This window comes from Pristiophorus japonicus, chromosome 1 (assembly GCF_044704955.1).
Source record: "Pristiophorus japonicus isolate sPriJap1 chromosome 1, sPriJap1.hap1, whole genome shotgun sequence".
NCBI lineage: Eukaryota > Metazoa > Chordata > Chondrichthyes > Pristiophoridae > Pristiophorus > Pristiophorus japonicus.
Window position 1 is genome coordinate 234,542,895 of NC_091977.1, and position 13,270 is coordinate 234,556,164.

The 13,270-nt window shown below is 47.4% G+C and overlaps 1 protein-coding gene across 3 annotated transcripts in view; it reads right to left on the bottom strand.

The window, feature by feature from the left end:
• The window catches only part of LOC139269252 (A-kinase anchor protein 2-like), a 223,006-nt gene that overhangs the window by 79,760 nt on the left and 129,976 nt on the right, over positions 1-13,270 (bottom strand). The window contains exon 1 of one of the 3 annotated variants that reach the window (XM_070888343.1): positions 9,662-9,842. The exons of the other annotated variants lie outside the window; for them this stretch is intronic. The gene's annotated coding sequence lies outside the window, so the exon portion shown is untranslated. Of the gene's footprint in view, positions 1-9,661; positions 9,843-13,270 lie in introns of those variants that run through there. 3 annotated transcript variants of the gene reach the window in all.

Sequence of the window (13,270 nt, forward strand, 5' to 3'; positions counted from 1 at the left end):
AGCAGGACAAACCCACCAGGAGTGGCGACACAGTTGTATACGGTCGGGTGGGAGTGGCCCTGGGAGTCCTCAACATTGATTCCAGACCCCATGAAGTCTCGTGGCTTCAGGCCAAGCATGGGCAAGGAAACCTCCTGCTGATTACCACCTATGCCCTCCCTCAGCTGAGGAATCAGTACTCCTCCGTGTTGAACACATGGTAGAAACACTGAGGATAGCAAGGACACACAATGAACTCTGGATGGGGGACTTCAATGCCCATCTCCAAGAGTGGCTTGGTAGCACCACTACTGACCGAGCTGGCCGAGTCTCGAAGGACATAGCTGCCATTCTGGGCCTGTGGCAGGTGATGAAAGAACCAACACGAGGCAAAAACCATCCTTACCCATTTACCTGTCGCATGCATCTGTCCATGACAGTATTGGTAGCAGTGACCACCGCACAATCTTTGTGCAGACGAAGTCCCATTTTCATACGGAGGACACCCTCCATTGTGTTGTGTGGCACTACCACCGTGCTAAATGAGATAGATTCAGAACAGATCTAGCAGCTCTAGAATGGGCATCCATAAGGTGCTGTGGGCCATGAGCAGCAGAAGAATTGTATTCTGCTACAATCTGTAACCTTATGGCCCGGCATATCCCTCACTCTACCATTTCCATGAAGCAGGGGACCAACCCTGGTTCAATGAGTGTCGAAGAGCATGCCAGGAGAAGCACCAGGCATACCTAAAAATGAAGTGCCAACCAAGCAACACTGCAACACAGGACTACATGCATGCTAAACAGCAGAAGCAGCATGCTATAAAGAGAGCTAAGCGATTCCGCAACCAACGGTCAGATCAAAGCTCTGTAGTCCTGCCACATCCAGTCGTGAATGGTGGTAGACTATTAAACAACTAACGGTAAGAGGAGGCTCCATAAATATCCCCATCCTCTATGCTGGCAGAGCCCAGCATGTGAGTGCAAAAGACAAGGCTGAATGAAGCGTTTAAAACCATCTTCAGCCAGAGGTACCGACTGGATAGTCCATCGCAGCCTCCTCCTGAGGTCCCCACCATCACAGAAGCCAGTCGTCGGCCAATTTGATTCACTCCACATGATATACAGAAATGGCTGGGCACACTGGATACAGCAATGGCTATTGGCCTGACAACATTCCGGCTGTCGTGTTGAAGATTTGTGCTCCAATATTAGCCACCTCTCTAGCCAAGCTACAAAACTGGCAATGATCCGACAATGTGGAAAACTGCCCAGGTATGTCCTGTCCACAAAAAGCAGGGCAAATCCAATCCAGCCAATTACCGCCCCATCAGTCTACTCTCAATCATCAGCAAAGTGATGGAAGATATAATCGACAGCTATCAAGTGGCACTTACTCATCAATAATCTGCTCACTGATGCTCAGTTTGGGTTCCGCCAGGACCACTCAGCTCCAGACCTCATTACGGCTTTGATCCAAACATGGACAAAAGCGTGGTGAGGCGAGGGTGACTGCTCTTGACCTTAAGGCAGCATGTGACCGAGTGTGGCATCAAGTAGCCCCTGTAAAACTGAAGTCAATGGGAGTCAGCGGGAAAAGGCTCTACTGGCTGGAGTCATACCTAGCACAAAGGTAGGTGGTTGTAGTTGTTGGAGGCCAATCATCCCAGCCTCAGAACATCGCAGGAGTTCTTCAGGGCAGTGTCCTAGACCCAACCATCTTCAGCCGGTTCATCAATGACCTTCCCTCCATCATAAGGTCAGAAGTGGGGATATACACTGATAATTGCACAGTGTTCAGTTCCATTCACAACTCCTCAGATAATGAAGTAGTCCATGCCCACATGCAGCAAGACCTAGACAACATTCAGACTTGAAAAGTGGCAAGTAACATTTGTGCCATACAAGTGCCAGGCAATGACTATTTCCAACAAGCTAGAGTCTAACTACCGTCCTTGACATTCAACGGCATTACCATCGCCAAATCCCCCACCATCAACATCCTGGACCAGCCATATAACTACTGTGGCATCATAAGCTGGTCAGAGGCTGGGTATTCTGCGGTGAGTGTCTCATCTCCTGACTCCCCAAAGCCTTCCCACCATCTATAAAGCACAAGTCAGGAGTGTGATGGAATACTCTCCACTTGCCTGGATGAGTGCAGCTCCAACAACACTCAAGAAGCTCGACACCGTCCAGGACAAATCAGCCCGGTTGATTGGCACCCCATCCATCACTTTAAACATTCACTCCCTCCACCATCAGCGCACCATGGCTGCAGTGTGTACCATCTACAAGATGCACTGCAGTAATTTGCCATGCCTTTTTTGACAGCACCTCCCAAACCCACAACCTCTACTACCTAGATGGACAAGGACAACAGGTGCATGGGAACACCACCACCTCCAAGTTCCCCTCCAAGTCACACATCACCATCCTGACTTGGAAATATATCCCCGTTCCTTCATCATCACTGGGTCAAAATCCTGGAACTCCCTCCAGAACAGCATTATGGGAGTACCTTCACCACACAGACTGCAGCAGTTCAAGAAGGCGTCTCACCACCACCTTCTCAAGGGCAGTTAGGGATGGGTAATAAATGCTGGCCTTGCCAGCAATGCCCACATCCCAGGAACAAATAAAAAAATTCCTGCCATCCTTGTCCACACCATCGGGTGAAACTTGTACCATCTTGTACTGAGACCTCCCATGGAGGAGTTCATGCCTGCTGGTGCCAGGATCACTCCATACAATTCTTATGGGGCATCTCGCTTCCACAGGCGCTCGCTCGCAGGGATGGTATGTGTGCTGCATTTCCCTTGAGAGGCTGGGGCTCATGTCTGGAGGGTCTAACTCAATCAGCCCTTGTATTCATGAGCTCATAGCTAATCGCTTCCGAGACAGGATGTCTCCGGGAGGCTTCCTTGGGCTGAACCGACAGGGAAGGTTAATAGTGAGGTTCGAGAATGCTTCCCAGAGGCATCCCGCCTTCGGAAGCCAAGAGACGGTCCATGACCTCCATTCGTTTAAGCTTTTTCACGTATTTAACACAAGGGTGACCTAGAGTCTGAAACTGTGGGTTCCGGAAGTCCCTTCACTTGGGGGGAGGGTTGAGTCTTTACTTGGGGATTTCCTTCAGTGAAGGCCAAGGTAAACAGCATCCATAGCCTCCGCCACCCTACTTCAGACCTTGCTGTTCATTAGCATCTGGCGAACTTTAGTCATGAAGGCATCAGAACCAAGGTTACGGCATAGTGAATCTAGTCCTGTTCCACCTTCAGAGAGCATCTACTGCAGCAGCAGGCTGTGCGGGTGCTCTCAATGTAGGAACAGGGTCTATCATCCAGTGGAACTGGCATCGCCACTTTGCTTGGCCATGCATCTTGGGATTTCTTTAGGTACTGCAGCTGCCCTTTGGTGTTGATGGCTACTTCGGTGAGCAAGTGGAGGAGCTCTGCTGGTAAATCTTCAGGCATTCCTGAAATGGCACTCAAATGGGGGGTAGGGAGGAGAACTGCTCACTTTGTAGCTTAGCCCACCCCATCTATAGGCCCCTTCCACTTGCCATCACCAATCCAGTCACCTCACTCACCATCCACTACTTCGCCATCAATCCATTCACCTCCCCAAGCCTTTTCAAAGCCTTATACGTCCTGCAATGTTCTTTGTAGCCCGTCATTACAGATTAGGACCTGAAATGCAGGGAGCTCACAACCTTCTAGACCCTGTCCAGTTCCACCTTCCCAAGCAGTGATCACGCCTTGATAGCCCACCACAGGGTTGGGCGATTTCCAGTATTTCCCTGTGGAAGTGGATCACTCTGTATGCTTGGGTCCAGCAGACCAGAAGTAGTGAGTATCTTCCACATTTGCAGTTTGATAAGAACATAAGAATTAGGAACAGGAGTAGGCCATACGGCCCCTCGAGCCTGCTCCACCATTCAATAAGATCATGGCTGATCTGATCATGGACACAGCTCCACTTCCCCGCCCACTCCCCATAACTCCTTATCCCCTTATCGTTTAAGAAAGTGTCTATTTCTGTCTTAAATTTATACAATGTCCCAGCTTCCACAGCTCTCTGAGGCAGCGAATTCCACAGATTTACAACCCTCTGAGAAGAAATTTCTCCTCATCTCAGTTTTAAATGGGCGACCCCTTATTCTAAGCTCATGCCCTCTAGTTCTAGTCTCCCCCATCAGTGGGGACATCCTCTCTGCATCCACTTTGTCAAGCTCCCTCATAATCTTATATGTTTCGATAAGATCACCTCTCATTCTTCTGAATTCCAATGAGTAGAGGCCCAACCTACTCAACCTTTCCTCATAAGTCAACCCCCTCATCTCCGGAATCAACCTTGTGAACCTTCTCTTGAACTGCCTCCAAAGCAAGTATATCCTTTTGTAAATATGGAAACCAAAACTGCACGCAGTATTCCAGGTATGGCCTCACCAATACTCTGTATAGCTGTAGCAATATTGAGCCTCTATGTTTTTCATAACTTGATTTGGTTTGACCATCAGAGGAACCATCTACTAGTGGGCATACTGGCAGGTGACATCATGGACTTCTACCATCCACACTGAGGCCGGAATCTTACCAGCCCTGCGAGTGCGGGTTTGGAGGTGGGCCCGCTGTCAAAATGGTTGTGATTGACAGCGGGGTGAGAGCCCGCTCTGAACCACCTCCCGTAAGTTTCCAAAGTGCCGAGTCTGGCTGTGGTTCACAGACCCGACACCAAGCGGCGGGACAACCAATTAACATCATTGAGAGGTACTTTAAAGGTATTTAAAAATAATTTTACCAGATATTTCCCATTTTTCTTTAAAGAGGTTCACATCCCTCGGGGAACATGTCAGGTAAGTGTGTCGGGTTCTCAATAGCTCTCCATTGCTTTGACTAGTTGACGGCTGCAGAAGTGGTATAAAAGCTACCATTTTGTAACTGTTTACTTTACAATCTCAGAAGCTGAAGCCTTCAGGATTTGGAAGACACTTTTTGAGCTGGATGCAGGTTGGAAGTGTTTGCACTGAACTCTCTATCCACTGTCACCTCCTTGGAGAAATTTCTCTCACCAGTGACAGATCACTTCTGTCATCTCAACTTCAGCTGCCATCTATTCCATCAGCATCGGTGCATTGAAAAAATCTCACCTTGGTCCTCAGAATCTCACAACGATCAGCCCCCAACATCACTAAACACACCAGCATCGCTAACAACAACCCCAACCTTCTCCACAATCACCTGATGTGCACAGGACATTAGAATGTCATCAGGAGGAAACAAGAGAATACAAGAACAGGGGGGGTTATGTTTGAACTGTATAAAACACTAGTTAGGCCACAGCTAGATTACTGCGTGCAGACTGGTCACGAAAGAAAAAGCCCATGAGATCCAGGGCAAAGTGGCAAGTTGGATCCAAAATTGGCTCAGAGGCAAGGAGCAAAGGGTAATGGTTGATGGGTGTTTTTGTGACTGGAAGGCTGTGTCCAGTGGGGTACCACAGAGCTCAGTACTTGGTCCGGTGCATTTTGAGGTATATATCAATGATTTAGACTTGAATGTAGGGGGTATGATTAAGTTTGCAGATATTAAAATCGGCTGTGTAGTTGATAATGAAGAAGAAAGCTGTAGACTGCAGGATGATATCAACAAACTGGTCAAGTGGGCAGAACAGTGGTAAATGGAATTCAATCCGGAGAAGTGTGAGGCAATGCATTTGGGGAGGGCTAACAAGGCAAGGGAATACACATTAAATGGTAGGACACTGAAAAGTGTAGAAGAACAAAGGGAACTTGGAGTGCTCGTCCACAGATCCCTGATGGTAGCAGGCCAGGTAGATAAGGTGGCTAAGAAGGTATATGGAATGCTTGCCTTTATTAACCAAAACATAGAATAAAAGAGCAGGGAGGTTATGCTTGAACTGTATAAAACATTAGTTCGGCCACAGCTAGAGTACCACGGGCAGTTCTGGTCATCACATTACAGGAAAGATGTGATTGCACTAGAGAGGGTACAGAGGAGATTTACGAGGATGTTGCCTGGACTGGAGAATTTTAGCTATGAGGAAAGATTGGATAGGCTGGGGTTGTTTTCCTTGGAACAGGGGAGTCTGAGGGCAGACCTTATTGAGGTGTATAAAATTATGAGGGGCCTAGATAGAGTGGATATGAAGGACCTATTTCCCATAGCAAAGGGGTCAACAACTAGGGGGCATAGATTTAAAGTAACTGGTAGGAGGTTTAGAGGATTTGAGGGAAAGTTTTTTCACCCAGACGATGGTGGGGATCTGGAATTCACTGCCTGAAAGCGTCGTAGAGGCAGAAGCTCACCACATTTAAAAAATACTTGGATGTGCACTTGAAGTGCCGTAACCTACAAGGTTACGGACCAAGAGCTGGAAAGTGGGATTAGGCTGAATAGGTCTTTGTCGGCCGGTGCAGTCACAAAGGGCCGAAGTGGCCTCCTTCTGTGCAGTAAATTTCTACGATTCTATGAAACAGGGCATCAGCACCCGACCACACTGCAGCCCGAAAACACTAAGAATGGCCTCACCAAGGCCAAATTTACTTCACTTAATGCAGTACACCCTAGCTGCCACATGATGCACCAGGTTGGCACCACCCCACACCAGCACAATAAAGCATCCCTGCAATACCCAAGCCATTCCTTTCACACTCATCACCATTGTGGGGGTACCATTATGTCTCACCATTCACTACAATTCACCAAGCAACTTCCAAAGGTGCACACAAATCTGTCCAGGAACACAAAGTGTTCAAAATAAAGATTTCAATATTTGTCAAGACATTAGCAGGCACTTTACATGAACATTGGCTAAAAGCCCCTCAGTTGGTATGATTGGACAAGGATGAGGGTGAGTGTGGCTAGTGAGATGGGGATGTGATAATGTAGATAGAAAGGGATGGGTGGAGATGCAAAGTAAGTTGGTGTGAGTAAGGGTGTGCATGAGTAGGGTAGGGAAGGCAGAGTGACACAGCAGGATGAGGTTGAGTGTGGCTATGCAGTAACATTTTGTGATCTACTGAGATCATTGAAAACACTGCACAAAGGTGCATGGCTGCACCCAGGCTCTCCCATGACTCCCTCCAGATGCTTATGGAGGGAGTCACAGTATGCAGAGAGGTTCTCTTCCCTTCCAATAGGCGGAAGAGACCTCCCCAGGACACCAACGCAGCCTGGTTGCACATAGTACAGGAGGGCACAAGCAGGGATGTCGTCAGGTGGGGCTGGCTGCAGTGGCACAACCTCTTTGTCTTTGGGTGTCAACAATCTGAGTTCTGGGATGTGCTAAAGGTTAACACGGTATGGGAGCCGGGGAGGGAGGGGAAAAACATGTGGACGTGCCCTCCAAGGTTAGCATATCTAAAAGATGTCTTAAAAGGAAGATCACACCTTAAGAGATTTTCCCCAATCAAATTGTGCCGATGCATCTCAATAATTAGATCCACATTCCCCCCACCAATGTTCCCCCATTTTCTTTTGAGTGCACGGCCTGTCTAAGGGGGTTACCCGGCCCATTCACAGTAAGTTAACATTAAAAAAGCTGGTCCCGGGCTGAGTGGGACCAGCAGAGAGCTGCATAGCCAACCCCCATTCGGCCCGTCAATGTTTAGGAGCTTATGTTTCATCCAATCGTTGCTGTAACTCCATTCCAATTGACTAAGCACGGCACGGCCTAAAGGAATGGCATCAGCTCCCAGAAAATTAAAGGGTGTCACAGTTAGCACTTTTTAGATTGGGGACAGTTTTCGATCAAGCTGGAATGACACAGAAATGTGGGTCTGGACAACTGCAGACTGGTTTCAAGTCATTGCCGAATGTTGGGGTTGTGGCTGCTGGCACAGAGCTGGACTGGAGATTGGTGACCAGGCTCCAAGGCCTTGTGCTCAGATGGTATCAGCAAAAGTAGAAGTGGAAAAGTAACTGCCTTGGACTTAAAATACCCAACCACGTATTAAGAGGCCGAGCTGTGTGTAGGGTTTCCAACCCTCCAGGATTGTCCTGGTGTCTAAAAACTCAGGAGACAAATCAACGGGCCATTAAAAAAAATTGTGCTTTTTTTCCATTTTCTTTGAACACTTTTGTTTATTAGTAATAAAAATATTGAGATAGGGAAAAAAGGCAGTTAGCCAGAGGACACAGATGGGAGATGATTTTTTATAATGCAGAAAATTTAGAACTGGGATGCACTGCCTGAAAGTGAAATGGAAGCAGATTCATTTGTAACTTTTGAAAGGGAAATAGCTAAATACTTGAAGGGGAAAAATCTGCAGATCCACGGGAAAGGGCAGGGAAAAGGAACCAGCAGGAGCGCTCTGCCAAAGAGCCGGCACAGGCACAATGGGCTGAATGGCCTCCCCCTGTGCTGTATCATTCCATGATTCTATGATCTCACACTGCCCCCACAGTGAAATCTATCTGCCAGAGTTTTGCCCACTTACTTACTCTCACTAAGTCCCTTTGTATTAAGTCCCTTCCTATGAATCAGGATGTACTGGTACTGTGAGCAGACATTTCTTCTGCTGCTAATGAGTTGGGTGTCGCATTAACCAGCTAAATATTTAAAAGGGAGTGTTTATTGTCATTTCACATTTGAGTAGCCAAAACCAGCATAGTTCATTAGGCTTGATTGTGTTTAGAAATTATAGCACTGCTTATCATACATAGATTATGATACCACAATCCGGCGAAGATAACTCTCAAGCCAGGCCAAACTATTGATGTAATAGTGTTTGGAAACATTTGGCTATTTTGGGAGGCAGAAGTGCTGTTTTACATCACCAGTATCGCATGTACGTGAGGCACTGACGTGTTTCAATGTGATTTGCAACCTGTAGTTTGCCAAATATATTTTTTTGAAGGCACCACCCCTTTATTGATCCAAAGTAAATCATGTGATGGCACAGTCCAGTGAATGGGATCACTGACCCATTACCTTGACCAGGCACCTCTGTGAACAACAGGCAATGAAGCTTCCTCCTTCTCTGCCCTCGGCAGACTGATGACCAGGGAACACTTAAAACACGAAGCTGCACACTGGATCTGAATAGAACCAGGTGACCAACCCGACTCTATCTCCTCACAGCACCTGGGTTCAGTCCCCTGCACGTCGGTTTCTCGTATGAATTAATATCATTTGAACGCGGTACAACACTGGGATTAACACGTGGTCTGGTTAGCGAACAGGAGAACTTCCTGAACTCGTTGGGGCACGCAGCCTCGGACTGTGCTGTGCACGTTAAGCAGATGTGACCTTGCACCCTCGAAGCTCTTCTTGCTACATGTGTCGTAGCAGCCAGTCCCGTTTGTTAACAGGGAAAGAGTTAGCCGGTGAGTAACAAAACCTCAACAAAACACACCGCCACACATTTTAGATTCAAAAGCTGTCAAGAGGCACATCTGCCTTTACTAAGATGTGTTCAGTAGATTGTTGCACGCTATTCACATGTTTGCAAAACAACAAGATATTAAATTGTTCCCATGCCTTTTCTTTCCCTCAGTTATGTATTGGCAGCTACACTCGCCCAATGCTATGAGGAAAGCCTGACTTGCAAGTCTGCGAACCGCAGCGTTGGATCTTACTTCTATCGCAATACATTAACGAAAAACACATTATCTCCACATTTAGAGGGCTATTCCCCTTTCAAAGTTACTCACTGCTACGTGCAGAAAGAAATCTTCAGCAGACTTCCAGTGACCTGTGGAGCAGTCCTACTCCAGTTCCACAGCCTGAGAGCAGAGATCTGTACCACAATGCTCCCTCTCTCTCTCCTCACACATTCCTTTCCTGCCTTCTGGAGTGAGTGATGTCAGCGAGCTGGGTTTGTGTGACGGAACACAGTCCTCCTCCCACGTTATTCACACAAAGCAGCTCTTGAGTCTTGCGGTGGTATTTCTCATCCTATCGCAACCCCCTCAGCCTGACAGCACCGACACAACACCCCTTTCCCTCCTACCCTCCCTCTGTACAATGACTCTATTTTAACGTTACCAGCATTAAGTTAGCACTGATAAATTTGGTGAATATTACTTGAAATTTAAGCATTGATCCTCCCCCGTCCCCCGTACTTTATAGAACATAAACATAGTTTTCTACCTTTAAAGGCTGCGGCATTCTATAATAAACAAACGCTACTAAATTCCTGGTGCGAATTATATAGATATTTACATTGGATGGCCAGTCACGACAATGTTGGAATGTTGGCAATGAGGGTTTCCCCTTCAGGATGAACTCTCCAGGTTATCTGTGGGAAGGAGCTAAACTTTATTTGTGGTGCGGATGAGAGAAGCAGGGTGATTGAACTTGCATCATCCATAGAGATACTTGTGGGCCCATCGAGAAGGGCGAGGAAGTGACTCAGAGGGAGAGAAATTCTGCTACTTAGCACCTCCTGTTGGCGGCGTTAATGGGGCACTCAGGCAGTAGCGGCGCAATGGGGCGAATCTTGCGCCGCGCGTTACATTCACTGTCTCCATAGCACCAGCGATAAAAGTTAGCGCCTCAGCATCCTTTGCCATGCAGATCGTGACGTCAGTGAGTGTGAAACGCTTGCTTGACACCTGATCTGCAAACTTCAGTAGCGCCCCCCCACATTACCGCCTCGCGCCAATAGCGCCAGGGAGCGGAAGTGCGAATCAGCCGGCTGGCAGCTGGCAGGGCGCTACTTAAAGGGATGTGCCCCAGTATTTCGGTTCCAAAGGTAATTTATGCATGCCAGATTGTGCAGGATGTATCTGCAGCGAGATAAATGCTGCTTGGTCCCTGGAGTGTTGCGGGCTGTCAAAGGCCTTTGCATTTCATCCCACAGCACGTTGTAGTTCTGCACTCCCCGAATCATTGGGGGCTGGTGTGCAGACTCCAGTGATCCTCCCCTTTAATGGCTGAAAGGCACCTTCACCACTGCTCACTCCCGATTACACAACATTTCATTTTCGTTATCACTTGGAGCCGAACGCCACTCACTTATGCTATTAGCTCTTGATTTAGCACTCCCCTGTATTTATTTAGCACAGGGACTCAATTTCGCAGGCATCGAGAGTGATTAGCACCTGGTGCTAAAGTTACAATGTTTCAAAAGTTAATGCCCCAACCGGGGCGCTATAGAATTTTTAGCCGAGAAAAAATAGGAATGAGAATGAAGGAAAAACCAAAGACATAAGCTGCACTACGATACTAATTAGAAAACACTAGGGATGGGCGACCTGGTACTCACTTCACGTAGCGGGTACGGTAGCACAGATGTTATGTTACTGGATTAGTAATCCCGACATCCGGACTAATGATTATTATTAAATAAGTAGTAGCAAGACATTTGGGAAAAACAAAATTCGGTCAGGCAGAGTCAGCATGGATTTATGAAGGGGATGTCATGTTTGACAAATTTGCTGGAGTTCTTTGAGGATGTAACGAACAGGATGGATAAAGGGGAACCAGTGGATGTGTATTTGGACTTCCAGAAGGCATTTGACAAGGTGCCACATAAAAGGTTACTGCACAAGATAAAAGTTCATGGGGTTGGGGGTAATATATTAGCATGGATAGAGGATTGGCTAACTAACAGAGAACAGAGAGTCGGGATAAATGGTTAATTCTCTGGTTGGCAGTCAGTAATGAGTGGGGTGCCGCAAGGATAGTGCTGGGACCCCAACTATTTACAATCTATATTAATGACTTGGAAGAAGGGACTGAGTATAACGTAGCCAAATTTGCTGACGATACAAAGATGGGAGGAAGGGCAATGTGTGAGGAGGACACAAAAAATCTGCAAAAGGACATAGACAGGCTAAGTGGGCAAAAATTTGGCAGATGGAGTATAATGTTGGAAAGTGTGAGGTCATGCACTTTGGCAGAAAAAAATCAAAGAGCAAGATATTATTTAAATGGAGAAAAATTGCAAAGTGCCGCAGTACAGCGGGACCTGGGCGTCCTGGTGCATGAAACACAAAGTATGCAGGTACAGCAAGTGATCAGGAAGGCCAATGAAATCTTAGCCTTTATTGCAAAGGGGATGGAGTATAAAAGCAGAGAAGTCTTGCTACAGCTATATAAGGTATTGGTGAGCCCATACCTGGAATACTGTGTTTTGGTTTCCATATTTACGAAAGGATATACTCGCTTTGGAGACAGTTCAGAGAAGGTTCACTAGGTTGATTCCAGGAATGAGGGGCTTGACTTATGAGGAAAGGTTGAGTAGGTTGGGCCTCCACTCATTGGAATTCAAAAGAATGAGAGGTGATCTTATTGAAATGTATAAGATTATGAGGGGGCTTGACAAGGTGGATGCAGAGAGGATGGTTCCACTGATGGGGGAGACTTGAACTAGAGGGCATGATCTTAGAATAAGGGGCTGTCCATTTAAAACAGAGATGAGGAGAAATTTCTTCTCTCAGAGAGTTGTGAATCTGTGGAATTCGCTGCCTCAGAGAGCTGTGGAAGCTGGGACACTGAATAAATTTAAGACAGAAATAGACAGTTTCTTAAACGATAAGGGGATAAGGGGTTATGGGGAGCGGGCGGGGAAGTGGATCTGAGTCCATGATCAGATCAGCCATGATCTTATTAAATGGCAGAGCAGGCTTGAGGGGCTGTATGGCTTACTCCTGTTCCTATTTCTTATGTTCTTATGATCCGGAGACATGAGTTCAGATCCGCACCACAGCAGCTGGGGAGTTTAAATTCAGTTAATTTAATGAAAAATCTGGATTAAAAAGCTAGTATCAATAATGGTCGCCATGAAACTACCGGATTGTCGCAAAAACCCATCTCGTTCACTAATGTCCTTTAGGGAAGGAAATCTGCCGTCTTTGCCTGGTCTGACCTATATGTGACTCCAGACCCAGCAATCTGGTTGACTCTTAACTGCCCTCTGAAATGGCGGCTCAAGTGTAATTAGGGATGGGCAATATATGCTTGGAGTGACTATTTGTACGAACACTTTTCTCTTCATTCTATGCCTGCGTCCTCCGGACCCTGCCCCCGACGCCTCCCACCCGAAACCAGAAGTGGAACCCGAACTGGATGTGGGGCCCTGCAATTGATCATGCTTTGCACGCCAGTCGCTGAGCCTCCGACCGAGCAGGAGGGAGAGGGAGGCTTTGGGCAGCAGGGAGAGAGGGGCGGCAGGGAGAGACACATTCGGGCGGGGGGTTAGGGAGAGCCACACGGAGAGGGGGAGATGGAGACACAAGAATGGGGGGGGGAAGAAGGAGACACGGGGTGTTGGGGGGGGGGGGCGGGAGAGAGAGACACGGGGGAGGGGGGGCGGG